The sequence below is a fragment of the Schistocerca cancellata genome, chromosome 6 (assembly GCF_023864275.1).
Source record: "Schistocerca cancellata isolate TAMUIC-IGC-003103 chromosome 6, iqSchCanc2.1, whole genome shotgun sequence".
Classification (NCBI taxonomy): domain Eukaryota; kingdom Metazoa; phylum Arthropoda; class Insecta; order Orthoptera; family Acrididae; genus Schistocerca; species Schistocerca cancellata.
Window position 1 is genome coordinate 686,478,155 of NC_064631.1, and position 14,983 is coordinate 686,493,137.

At 42.7% G+C, this 14,983-nt stretch overlaps 1 pseudogene; it reads left to right on the forward strand.

Moving 5' to 3' along the window:
* Positions 1-1,321: 1,321 nt before the first annotated feature.
* On the forward strand, positions 1,322-1,439 carry LOC126089924 (5S ribosomal RNA; annotated as a pseudogene).
* The last annotated feature ends 13,544 nt before the right edge of the window (positions 1,440-14,983 follow it).

Here is a 14,983-nt window from a genome sequence, read left to right on the forward strand (position 1 = left end):
AGTAACGGAACCTCTAGCACAGCCGCTACTTCAGGCCCCTACGAGCGTGTCTCCGCCACTATTCTACAATGTCGGCGTCTGGAAAGCATTCACTCGACTCCCTCACACCCGTTGGCTTACCCTTTCAAGATCAGCTGAGCCCGCCTGTCAGCGGACCACCCAGGTGACGAGAGACGCTGTGTGTGAAGTCCGCGTGTGAAGGAATAGCAACTTTTTACCGCATGCAATTAGAGAGGAAAATCGTAAGATAGAAATATGAGAGGGGGCTCATGCCACCTCTCAACATCACTACAGCCGGTTCATGTAAAAAGTATAACCATGCATCACTTTTGTTATATTATAATATGTATTTACTATTAACGTGTTTATTTTTATTTTTGAGTATACAGTACTTTTCATATAAACCTCTGTAGTAACTTTGCTAAATGTTATACGTAAAATGAGAGGGAGAGAGAGACAGAGAGACACACACACACACACACACACACACACACACACACACACACACACAGAGAGAGAGAGAGAGAGAGAGAGAGAGAGAGAGATTGATTGTCAGGAAGTCAAACAACAATGTTATACGTAAAATGAGAGGGAGAGAGAGACAGAGAGACACACACACACACACACACACACACACACACACACACACACACAGAGAGAGAGAGAGAGAGAGAGAGAGAGAGATTGATTGTCAGGAAGTCAAACAACAAGTGTGCCTTTGAGAGTTCATGGGAACGCAATTAATAGAGCTTCTGTGTAGCGTCGGAAACGTATGTAGACCGAGTACTACCAGCGAAACACATGCTGAACACTGGGGATATTGTGAAGACAGTATCAGGCTGATTTAGATAGTGTGCTCCTTGCAGAAACTGTATTTACGATGCCTTCTCAGATAATCTGCGGTTGTTCCTTCGCTGAACTTTCGTAACTGAATTGAAATTGTTACCATAACGTGAGTGCCAAAACTGATCTGTTTTATATGCTTTTGATTTTCAACATAATGCGAGCTCGCCCGCATTATAATAGTAAAAGTGGTTATGAAAACAGCTAAATGAGTTCTATATGTCAAAGTTATTCGCCACACTGTCTTTCACAGATGAGACACACCTGGGAAAAACGTCCAAACCACAGCTTCCTAATCTGAGAGTTGAGGTGAATTTTCCACACTTCATAAAACTTGAACTTGATATTAATAACTGTATCGTGTGGCAGAAATGCTGCTGTCGTGTGTATGTGAACTTCGATGAATTTCAATAGCAGTTGTTTTCTTGAAGTTCTCCCGTAGGATAGAATATTCCGACATCTTTCTGGCTTGTGTCTGGGCAACGGCCTTGCCGCAGTGGATACACCGGTTCCTGTGAGATCACCGAAGTTAAGCGCTGTCGGGCGTGGTCGGCAGTTGGATGGGTTACCATCTAGGCTGCCATGCGCTGTTGCCATTTTTCGGGGTGCACTCAGCCTCGTGATGCCAACTGAGGAGCTACTCGACCGAACAGTAGCGGCTTCGGTCAAGAATACCATCATAACGACCGGGAGAGCGGTGTGCTGACCCCACGCCCCTCCTATCCGCATCCACACCTGAGGATGACACGGCGGTCGGATGGTCCCGGTAGGTCACTCGTGGCCCGAAGACGGAGTGCTTCTGGCTTGCGTCTGAAATAGTATTATTTCTTCTTCCGATATTTCTGCTGACAATCTTACATCAGTCTTCACTGTGAGTCACTGGCAGAATGTAAACCACTTGGAGTAAATACACGTGCGTGATAAATATAGTAAGACAAGTAGTTTGATAGCTTGAATTTTGTTTAGTGAAAAATGTTTTCGATGTTCTAACCAGCTGTTAAATAAAACAGTCAACAGCATACATCAGCACTCTTAGATACTATGTTCAGGGTGTAATGAAGATTATACAGAGCCCATTATGATCGAGCAAATCCACAACATTCCTGTTCTTCATTGTCTAGGATATCAATAACAGACGCTTCACCTCCTGCCAAGTCGAGAATGTCTTTGTCATGTTCTACATTTGTTATGTAACAGAGCTTTCTGCGATGTATATAAAACTAAATACTGATAAAAATGTAAAATACCGTACAACACGAATTACAGAACAATATCAATAAAATATTTTGTTAGCTTGTATTGTCTATTGTGAATCAACCATTGTTTGAGTGACTAACGCAAGAGAGTAATTGGTTAGAAACAGTCCACGCTACCACTGCGGATTCTAGTTTTTGTTGAACTCTTCAGTCCGAAGACTGGTTTGATGCAGCTCTCCATGCTACTCAATCCTGTGCAAACCTCTTTATCTCCGAATAACTACTGCAAGCTATATCCTTCTGAATCTGCTTACTCTATTCATCTCTTGGTATCCCTGCGATCTTAACCCCCCCCCCCCCCACACACACACTTCCCTTCAATACTAAACTATTTGCTGCCCAAACAGAAAAACTCATCAACTATTTTAAGTGTCTCATTTACTAATCTAATTTCCTTAGCATCACCTGATTTAATTCGACTACTTTCCATTATCTTTGTTTTGCTATTGTTGATATTCATCTTATATTCTCCTTTCAAGATACTGTCCATTACGTTCAACTGCTGTTCCAAGCCCTTTGCTGTCCATGACAAAATTACGATGTCATCGGCAAACCTCAAATTTTTTATTTCTTTTCCCTGAACTTTATTTCCTGCTCCATTTTTTTTCCTTTATTGCTTGTTCAATGTACAGACTGAACAACATCGGGGATAGGCTAGAATCCTGTCTCACTCCCTTCTTAACCACTGCCTCCCTTTCATAACCCCAGACTCTTATAACTGCCGTCTGGTTTCTGTACAAGTTGTAAATAGCCTTTCGCCTCCTGTATTTCACTCCTGCCACATGTAGAATTTGAAAGAGAGTATTCCAGTCAACATCGTCAAACGCTTTCTCTAAGCCTACAAACGCTATAAATGTAGGTTTTTCTTTCTTTAATCTGCCTTCTAAGATAAGTTGTAGGGCTAGTACTGCTTCACGTGTTTCTACATTTCTTAGGAATCCAAACTGATCTTTCCTGAGGTCGACTTCCACCAGTTTTTCCATTCTTCTGCAAGGAATTCGTGTTAGTATTAACCATGACTTATTTAACTGATAGTTTGGTAATTTTCGCACCTGTCAGCAAATGCTTTCTTTGACATTGCAATTACTACATTCTTCTTAAAGTGTGAGGGTATTCCTCCTGTCTCATACATGTTGCACTCCAGATGGAAGAGTTGGCTCTCCGAAGGCTATCAGTAGTTCTAACGGAATATCGTCTACCCCCGGGGCCTTGTTTCGACTTAGATCTTCCAGAGCTCTGTCAAATTCCTCTCGCAGTATTAATTATATCTCCCTTCCTATCTTCATCTACGTCCACTTCCCTTTCTATAATATTGCCATCAAGGTCATCTACCTTGTATAGACCCTCTATATACTCCTTCCACCTTTCAGCTTTCCCTTCTTTGCTTAGGTCTGGTTTTCCATCTGTGGTCCTGATATTCATACACCTGCTTCTCTTTAACCTGAAGGCCTCTTTAATTTACCTGTAAGCGGTATCTATCTTTCCTCTAGTGAAATATGCTTCTAAATCTTTACATTTGTCCTCTAGCCATTCCTGCTCAGTCATTCTGCACTTTCTGTCAATATCATGTTTTAGACGTTTGTATTCCCTTTCGCCTCTCCGATTTGCTGGATTTTTAAATTTTCCTCTTCCATCAGTTAAACTGAATATGTTTTGTGTTATCCAAGGATTTCTGCTAGATCTCGTGTTTTTACCTATTTGATCCTCTTCTGCCTTCTGTATTTCATCTCATAAATCTGCCCAATTTGTTGGACAAAAAAATATTGTCACCGAGTCCAGACGTACAGAATTTTAGACGACTATGAGTGTCACAACAACTCAAGTATATTCCTAGGCTCATGTCTCTTAGCTTAAAATCAAGCTTTGCAGTATGCTTTTTCTTACTTTTTTCTGACTAGCAGCAGAAAATGTGATTGTTGTAGTAATCAATTTGTAAATACCACTTATCTAAAGTACTTCACTAAGGGCCTTCCATCTTGACGTCTTCCGACGTAGTACATCATTCCAGCGACAGTGGACTGCAAGAAGCTCAAAACCCGAAGCACAGATGTCCGGTAAACAGGACACAGGCACTCAAAGGTGAATGAGATCATTTACTGGCATAAAATGTACAAAAAGTTGCGTATAACAGATTAGACACCAGGTCTAAAAGGGTTAAACAGGGCAGACTGGCTTTAGGAGTGGATGTCTTACAATGTCGTGAACTGTTTGGAGAACGGGGGCAATGACTCTGAATCATCACATTGTTTGGGAATTAACAAACTTTGAGGAAGTATTTGACACAATTTCTACAATAACTATAATAAAAGCACTTGAGAAAAACGGTAGTGATTCAGACCTTGTTGGAATAAGTATATCAGTGTTAAAATTTAAAGTGTAGTGAAAATTTAGAATTAGAAGAGGAGTGAAGTCATGATATTACTCACCACAATAATTGTTCTCAGTAGCGTTAGAACAAGATTTTAGAATTTCTGACTTGGAAGAAGTAGAATCCACGTTAATGGAACCACCTTTATTTTGCTGATGATGTTGTAATACTTGCTTCTAGAGCAGATAATCTTCAACAAAGTATGAAACAAGTTAACATAACGTCTTTGAAAGTACTCTTGAAAATCTGTTATATTAAGACAAAAGTAATATTCAATGTTGCAGAAGTATTTTAAGCATTCAAGTGCTTTGACATTCAGATTTTAGATAACATATGGTTGCACAAGCGTCTGTGCTTGAGCATGTGTATCAATTTTGTAAGTGCATATACAAGCAAAAATATATTCCGAATCTGTTATTGTAGCGGCATCATATCAAGCGCTCTCAAACAGAGCAGTCATGATCTGTTAGACTAATCTACCACATGGAAGCCAGCCATACCTGCAGCAAATAATATCAAAAGAGTATCATGATCAGAGTAATTGTAACACAGAATATGGAATTCTACTGCCTTAACGCCGAACAATCGATCCGACTTCCGGCAAAGACCTCATCCTCAAGAAAACCAATTATTTCAGCACAAATTGTAGGAAAGAAAGAAATAACGTGGAGTATACATAGTGAATAAAAACGTACAGCTGTATTATTTATTTTTGAAGACCTTGTACACAGCATGTTATATGAGGGCACTCTGGAAAGTAAGCTCTGATCAGTCGCGAAATGGAAACCACTGTGAAAATCTGATGAAATTTTGCACAGTTGTGTTGGTAATATCCCCATTATTCCAACTGAAAGCGTGACTTTGCTGTTTACAATTCTGAGTGCACAGTGATCATGTAAAGATGCCTAGAAAACAGTGCCTCCCGCCAAGTATGAGGGCCTAGTGAGAGATTTCGCCTGATGTCATGCAGCCCACATAGCATAACTGTCATGCGTTTCATTCTTCATTCTTCATGACAATCCTTGGCCGCACTTTGTAGGCGAAATGAAGATGCTCCTGCACAGTTTTCGATGGGAAGTGTTTGATCACCCACAACACAGCCCATAAGTGGCTCGTCTTGAGTTTTATCTCTGCTCATATGAACTGCTGGCTATGAAGACAACATTTTGGAACAGGCAACGAGATACAGATGAGCGTAGAGAAGTGGTGGAAAACACTGGCGGCTGCCTTCTATGATAAGGTGTGGGGCGGTGGGTGGAATTAATTGTTATATAAATGTAGAATTGTAATGTAACTGCAGAAAAGATGCAATTCCCAGCCGTTTAACCATATGTGGGGCGGCGGGTGAAATTATGTTGTTTAAAATGTTCCTATTATTTATGCTGTCTTTTTCCATTCTCAACACTGGCTCTCTAACTACAATATTGGCAACCAGAAAGTGATTAGCAAACCGTGAAGCCTGTAATTAGAATTCCTAGTGCCCACTTCATCTGAGAAATACACTTACAGCTACAGCTTAAAGCTCTGAGGAATTAGGAGATTGTCTGGGATTCATAATCAAAAACGATCCTGTAAAAACGTTCGCTATATTCTGAAAGTCACAGATCAAAAAAAGGAATCCACACAATCTGACTAACAGAGCAGTTTAGAGTCTAATGCGCTGATGCAACTATAACTGTCCAAATTAAATGTTTAAGTGAATGCTCGCCATAATTTGATGATAATGTCCATCAAACGCCACGCTAAATAATGGTAGAATGTCTGTCCCGCGGCGGCACGTGAAAACACGACATTCGCAAACTGAAGAATTTACACTTCACTCGAAAACGATTTCATGGTAACGCGTATCCCGAGTAACTTAATACGGCATCCGAGGCTGTTCATAGCAATGATACCGACGCGACGCGATTCCCGACACAGATGGTGTGCTATTCAGCGTCTGGAGAGAACTGGGGCCTTTTTCCCTCGCGTAGCGTTCTTATACGTATATAAAGCCGCGGTGCGGCTCTCCCGACTAGCCGCTGGGCTAGTAATGCACCACTTTAAGTTATTGAATAAATCATTGCTTCCTTTGCTGATGGCCGATGAAGCTCTCAATTTAAATGTGCAATCAGCACACATGTAAGTAATCATAATAAAAGTCTGACGTGGCTAAGTCAAATATTTTGGGCGAGAGAATTAATTTAATTTCACTACATGCGGTAGACGAGCTCTGAACTTGCCCTTTGGAGATACGCTATCGCTATAGTTTTATAGTTATTGAGTTGAAACTTCTCACATCTTTATGATTATAGCGGATCTCCATTCTACTTAAATTTAAACATCCTAGCCTTATTTATTAGCCTACTTAATCGATCTTGCTTCCTTAATTTTTTAGACAAAAACCAGCAAATCATGAGTTTCAACTAAAATCTTAATTTGTGAGATCCAGAAGACTGTTTCTACTAAATTATTATGAAAAAGGAATCTAAATATAAATTTTTAAGTCTCTAGCTCTTTTCTGTCGCGCCAATGATTTTTACAGAAAAACGTCCAAATTTCGAAAATGGTTAAAGTTATTGAACTGACATTCAACACATATTAATTTAGTATTACGCCTAACATGCTAGAACCGTTTCAGGTTATCACCGTTTCAGGTGATTTTTAAAGTATTGCGCAACATTTATGACTTCAGAGCTAGTTACAGCGGACTAGGCTGGCATACAACGGAAAGACTGATGAGAATTTTATAAGGCGTGAGTAGGCTGCTTCCCTACAAAGGGTATTGGGAATTTGGTACAACGCTACGACAAATGTCTGAATCGGAGCAGCGACTGTGTAGAGAAGTTGCTGTAAGGTGTGGCTTACTTTTGCAAATGAAACGTTCTTGATTGTCATAATGGTTTTCTTTTAGCGACCGTTCTGAACTTATTTTCCGAATAGCTCTCGTATTTCAAGAATATATTACTCAGTGCTTGAGGTCAAATGAAAGTTGCTTGTTTGAGGTTTTCGTAGGTCCTTCCTGTCGGCAGACACTGCTGTTTCGCTATCATAATATGTGTGTTGTAGCTTCTATCACAGCGATATTTTGCCTTCCAGTCAAGGGAATCCCAATGACGGACGGTGCAAATACGTCTTCTTTATCCTCAGATAATTACGCCAGTCTTGTGGCTACATCTTCATTTCATTGAGTAATGAGAGAAAAGTTTTTTTGGTTTCATTAGCAACTCTTTAGATAACATATGATGTTCCCTTTCTCCTATTTCTTCATTTTATACATTTTTTTTCTTACAAACGTTGCAGTGGCTAAGCCATCAAGTCATCGTAGTCTGAGCCCAACAAATTGATTACACAGACAGAACTGACCTGTTTAGGGGCGAGGAGGATTTGCATATGCTTGTGTTAACCCTAGAAATGTACACCAGAGTCAATTTGACCGTAGAATTTTTTTTATTTGTTACTGTGGATGCACCATTGTACATACACAGCCCGCTGCTCCAATGTAAATTCAGCATTGAGTGAGACCTAGTAGAGGACGAACGACTGCAGTTGTAAGACATTGTTGTTTAATTTCTTTGCCAGAAATATTTTTGACCGTGAAGTATACGCCGTGTAACTATTCGAGCACCGAATGCGAAGTACATTTATGTGAAAATGGGACATAGGAAATTACCAACAGAAGATGTTGTCAGGGATGCATTGATAGCAGAAGTCAGTCGTGAAATGACGTAAGTGACTTTCGTGGTGAAGGCGATTCTGAAGCTGATGCTCCTGTAGCAGTTAAGGACAGTTGCGAAACTGATCAGTCCGCCGAATTTCAGACAGGAATGAAGAAAATACAGCCGTCCATGGCAAGAATGGTCACTGTTCGAATACAGTTGTCCTCAATCGAAGAGGCCTGCCATTTACCAATAACATTGTAGGCCATATTACAAGAGTGTGGAAACAATGGCTGAATTTATTTATTAGTAACTGAGAAAACCTCCAAATTTTTGTGTGATATGTGCATTTTATTAAATGAATAGCATCTTCATCTAATTAAACTGAAAATAAAGTCACTTTCGTCATTGAAAAGCTTCCATGGCAGTTTTTACTTAGTCTCGAATTTTGGGCGTATTAATACTAACATTGATTGAAAAAGTGCATGACAGAGCTGAGATAAAATGCGTTTAGTACACGAGATCCAATTTCATTATAAAATATTCTACATTAAGGCAGTTTCTCAAGAAAATATTTGAGGTTCACTGTGACCCTGGTGTACAGTCCGTGTGACAGTTTCAGAGGTGTACACCGTCGTTGTCGTCGTCGGCTGATACTCGCATCCGAGTTTTCATTTCTCTCCTAAGATTTACTTTGTCACGGTTCAGGCGTGGAAGTGTCGTTGATGGCTTAGCAATACAATCCTAGCGTGGAACAGGCGGCTACAGACATTACAGCTGATGAAAGGTGGAGGACGTGGCTGAGCCTCGAAGAGTTTACGTCTCCGGCGTTTGTCATTCTCCATTCTTCGACGTTCCAGCTCAAAGTTTTGAAGAGCATTTGAGGTAACTGAGCGCCAGCGACTTCGATCTTCTGCTATTGTGCACCAGTTATTCGGATCGATGTTCAAGTTTTTCAGATTTTTCTTGTACTGATCCTTATAACGTTTGAGAGGGGCACCTCGTGGCCTTTTACCTGTGCTCACTTCGCTGTACAGCATTTGGCGCGGAAGTCTGTCATTTTTCATCCGCTGGACATGTCCGACCCATCTGAGTTGATGCCTAATGATAAGAGCTTCCATGCTATACATTTTTGCTTTCTCAAGAACAGCCGTGTTGGATATGAAGTCATCCCATTTCAGGTTCATGATATATCTTAGCTTCTATTGGTTGAAGCGTTCTAGTCTCTTCAGATCAGAGCAATATAACATCCAGGTTTCGCAACCATATAGCAGGGTGGAAATGACTACAGCTTTGTACACCATCAGTTTGGTGTACAGTGTTAGGTCTTTATTCAGGAAGACACGCTTTGTAAGACGTCCAAATGCTACATGGGCAGCACCTAATCTATTCCCCACATCTTTTCCAGATGAGCAGTTAGATGACAGTATGCTTCCTAGGTAGAGGAAATGGTCCACTTGTTCCAAGGGTGTATCATAAATGGATATGCTGAAGTCAGGAATGGGGGAGCCAGAAGTTGGATGTGCCATCACCTTTGTCTTTGGAATATTGATGGAGAGACCAAATCGTTCGTACGCCCTGCTGAAGGAATCAACTGACAGCTGCAACTCTGCAGGTGAATGAGCTGGAGAAGCATTGTCATCAGCATACTGCAGCTCTGTCACACGAGTGGTACTGGTGAACCTTTTTGAATGGAGTCTGGACTGGTTGAATAATCCTCCATAGAACCTGTACTTTAGTTCTATTCCTGCATTGTTTACGGATGTCTCGTAAAGCATAGCTGCCAGACACAATGCAAATAATGTTGGTGCAAGAACGCATCCTTGTTTAAGCCCACTTGTTATTGGGAACTCACCAGTTGTTTCATTCTGTCAGTGTACCTGTCCAGTCATATCATCTTGGAGAGCTTCAATCAAGTCAACAAAGTGTTCAGGGCAGCCGAAGCGTTTTAAGACCATCCGCATGGCTTCTCTGGGAAATGTATTAAAGGCCTTTTCTAGGTCGTAGAAAACAAGTAGTAAAGGCTTTTGCCGTTCTCTGCACTTCTCCTGGAGTTGTGCACAGACAATCATGTCAATTGTCCCTCTTGAAGGTCGAAACCCGTATTGAGACTCAGGTTGTGTAGTCTCTGAAAGTGTCTGGAGGCGATTTAGAAAGATTCTTGCAAAAATTGTGCCAGTGACAGAGAGTAGAGATATTTTACCTGGTAGTTACCACAGACGCTTCTGTCGCCCTTCTTGAAGATGGTGACAATTGAGGAGTTCTTCAAGTCAGCTGGTACCTTGCGGGTTTCCCACATTAATAGAATGAGTGAGAAGAGTCTAGTTTTTATTTTAGAGGCAAGCCGCCACCCTCAATAAGCTCCATCGGGATGCTGTCAGGTCGAGGAGCCTTCCCAGGTTTCACACTCTTGAGCGCCTTGCAAAATTCTTGAAAAGTTGGAGGATCAGCCATTCAGGGTTGTGGAGGGTGCTGTGGAACATTTTTGAGAAAATCTCCAGCGGCAGTAGACGGGCATTTTAAGTGTGAGCTGAAGTGCTTCAGAGGTGTACACCACAAGCGTTAAATATGATGACATGTTAATGTTGTGAAGCGTACGTCGCCACCTGAGGGAGATGGCTGTTATTGTTATGTGGGACGAAGAACACGTTTGCGGCGCAGTTCTTCCAGGTGGCCGAGTGTCGCTCTGTGCCCACGGGCGACTCCCACGGGACTTCTCTCCTTTCCTCTACCCCCACCACAGTCCCGCCGCTGACGTTTAAGGTGCCGCCTGCCCTGTTTGGGCGGACCGGCTGGTCTGCGCTCCTGACAACAAACCAGGTGCAAGCCTGCCTGCAGCGTGCGGCACATCAACCGACAGCAGGTGGCCGCGCCTTCCTGCTCTGTTCTTGCCTAGTATGCTCGGCACACCTGCTCTGTTTTTGTTTGGTGCGCCCGCTCCAAAAGGCGACAGTGTTTACCATACTGAGCGTGCACATGGAAAGCCGCACTCATACTCAATCCTTTTGTAGCTTTCTTTCTGACTACTGGAAATGAGCTCCACTGTTACATAATTTTCTCACTGTGTCTGCTTCACTTGCTGGGAGTTCACATTATCATCGTAATTATAGTCAGTAACAGCAACATCATTCAACCTCCATAGAACTGGTTGAGGTTTGTGACTGTACTTCGCAATTTATAAAATAACACTTCCCCATCTTTGGTCACATTTATTTTCCAGTATGTATAAGCAGAACGAGTTTAGATAGCGCAAAATGTCTTCAGGTATAAAATGTTGGTCCAGCTCTGGCCCTTTTGCGAGCGGTTGGCATATATTGATAAACTGTTGGATGTCCTCCTGAGGGATATTGTTCCAAATTTCGTCCAACTGGCGCGTTAGATCGTCAAAATCCCGAGATGGTTTGAGGACCCTGCCCACAGTGCTCCAACTGTTCTCAATTTGGGAGTGATCCGACGACCTTCCTGGCCAAGACTTTTGACAAGCCCGCAGAGAGGCTGTAGAAATTCTCGTCGTATACAGAAGGGCGCTATCCTGCTGAAATGCAAGCCCAGGATAACTTGCTGTGAGGGGCAAGAAAACGGGGCGTAGAATACTGTCGACATACCGCTGTGCTGTAAAGATGCCTCGGATGACAAACAAAGGGGTCTACTTTGGAATGAAGTGGCACTCCAGACCATCACTGGTTGTCGGGCTGTATGGCTAAGACATGAGGGAATGACTTCCATGGTACTAGAGGGAGCTGTAGAGGGCAAAAACTGTAGGGGAAGACAGAGATTGGAATACGTGAAGCAAATAATTGAGGACGTAGGTTGCAAGTGCTACTCTGAGATGAAGAGGTTAGCACAGGAAAGGAATTCGTGGCGGGCCGCATCAAACCAATCAGTAGACTGATGACAAAAAAAAAAAAATGGCGGGGAACAGTTAGGTTGGTATCCCACCGCTGTCTCGGGCGTCTCCAGACACGTCTTCCGCCTGGAATCTCAATCTCATTGACTGGAGTAGAATTGTCTTCAGTGAATTCATACTGAGCCCCAATGACCAATGAAGACATGTCTGGTGATGCCCCAGAAACTGGTGAGACACCTCCATGACTGTCACTCGCCACAGAATCTGACTACAAGAGTGATAGTCTGGGCACCGCCTCCCTTCACAGCAGTAATCCTTTGGTTGCCATTCACGGCATCCTTACAGTACAACGGCACATCGACGACATCCTACACACTATGTTGTTGCCCTTCATGGCAGGCCATCCTGGGCTTACATTTCTACTGCTTGTCTTTGTGATTGCCAAACTCAGCCTTGGCAGTAAGATCGCCAAATCTCTCCCCAGTTGTTTGGAGCATTATCAGCAGAGCCCCCCAACCAAGTCTGTATTTTGATGTACTAGCACACCAGTTGGACAGAATTTGGCATGATGTATCTCACAAGGACAGCCACAACTCTATCAGTCAATGCCAAGCCAGATAACTGCTTGTATAAGGGTCAGAGTTGGACCAACTCATTACTGATTTGTCTGTACGTACACATAATATCTACCCATTCCCGACCCATTCAGATTATTCCTTCGTGGTGCGTCCTTTTTTTTCTTCTTTTAGAGTGTACACTGAAGGATAACGAAGCTCCTGGGGAAGATGGGATCGTTGCAGAACTCTTGAAGTATGCATAATCGAACTGACACATATTGTAAGTAAAATTTAGGAAGAGGAGCAGCTTTCAGAAGGTTGGCGTTGGCACAAATACATCCTGTGTATGAAGAAGGAGAGTGGTCGGATCCCGGGAACTACAGTGGAATATCATTAATATCAGTGTCCTGTAAGGTATTCTCATAAACACTGCTGAACAGAGCGGAAAAACAACTAAATCCACGAACTGGAGAGTAACAAGGAGGCTTCAGAAAGGAGAGATAATGCGCACAGCAAATTTTGAATCCGTAATACGTAATTTGGTGTCAGAAACATAGGAACAAAAATTTTATGCTCACATTAGTAGACTTCAAGAAAGCTTACGATGCAGTACATAGCCGAACACTGATCCAAATTTGAGAGGAGATGAGTCTAGACAGAAAATCCAGTGAACTGGTTAAACAAACCTTAAGCAACACAATAGTGAAGGTCAAGTTCAGAGGAAAGCTTTCAGAGGCCTTCGAGACTAAAACCGGAGTGAGCCAGGGAGGCGGCCTCTCTCTGTGTGCTTGACAAGACGATCAGGGGGTGGCGACGAGAAATGAAAGGAGTGGCTGGAATACGACTGGGCTGCAAGAAAATAGGAGTATGGGTAGATCGTCTGGCATTCGCAGACGATACTGTGATATTGTCAGAATCATTAGAAGAGGCGGTGAGCCAAACCACGCTAGCACAGAGACAAGCGGCTGAAGCAGACGTACAGATCTCTATCAGAAAGACGCAGTAAATGACAAACATCGAGGCAGTTCCTAGATGGATGACGATATAGCGACGGAAAATGCAGGAGATGGAGAGTTTTAAATGCTTGGGAGAATGGACAGAAACTGGTCTGACGGAAAAGGAATCAGTGAGAGCACGAATAAACAAAATTTAGCATACAAACTGTCTATGAACATCTGCGATATGAAGAATACAGGGCTATTACAAATGATTAATGCGATTTCATAAATTCACTGTAGCTCCATTGATTGACATATGGTCACGACACACTACAGATACGTAGAAAATCTCATAAAGTTTTGTTCGGCTGAAGCCGCACTTCAGGTTTCTGCCGCCAGAGCGCTCGAGAGCGCAGTGAGACAAAATGGCGACAGGAAACGAGAAAGCGTTATGTCGTGCTTGAAACGCACTCACATCAGTCAGTCATAACAGTACAACGACACTTCAGGACGAAGTTCAACAAAGATCCACCAACTGCTAACTCCATTCGGCGATGGTATGCGCAGTTTAAAGCTTCTGGATGCCTCTGTAAGGGGAAATCAACGGGTCGGCCTGCAGTGAGCGAAGAAACTGATGAACGCGTGCGGGCAAGTTTCACGCGTGGACCGCATAAGTCGACGAATAAAGCAAGCAGGGAGCTAAACGTACCACAGCCGACGGTTTGGAAAGTCTTACGGAAAAGGCTAAAGCAGAAGCCTTACCGTTTACAATTGCTACAAGCCCTGACACCCGATGACAAAGTCAAACGCTTTGAATTTTCGGCGCGGTTGCAACAGCTCATCGAAGAGGATGCGTTCAGTGCGAAACTTGTTTTCAGTGATGAAGCAACATTTTTTCTTAATGGTGAAGTGAACAGATACAACGTGCGAATCTGGGCGGTAGAGAATCCTCACGCATTCGTGCAGCAAATTCGCAATTCACCAAAAGTTAACGTGTTTTGTGCAATCTCACGGTTTAAAGTTTACGGCCCCTTTTTCTTCTGCGAAAAAAACGTTACAGGACACGTGTATCTGGACATGCTGGAAAATTGGCTCATGCCACAACTGGGGACCGACAGCGCCGACTCCATCTTTCAACAGGATGGTGCTCCACTGCACTTCCATCATGATGTTCAGCATTTCTTAAACAGGAGATTGGAAAACCGATGGATCGGTCGTGGTGGAGATCATGTCATGTCATGGCCTCCACGCTCTCCCGACTTAACCCCATGCGATTTCTTTCTGTGGGGTCATGTGAAAGATTCAGTGTTTAAACCTCCTCTACCAAGAAACGTGCCAGAACTGCGAGCTCGCATCAACGATGCTTTCGAACTCATTGATGGGGACATGCTGCGCCGAGTGTGGGAGGAACTTGATTATCGGCTTGATGTCTGCCGAATCACTAAAGGGGCACATATCGAACATTTGTGAATGCCTAAAAAAACTTTTTGAGTTTTTGTATGTGTGTGCAAAGCAGTGTGAAAATATCTCAAATAA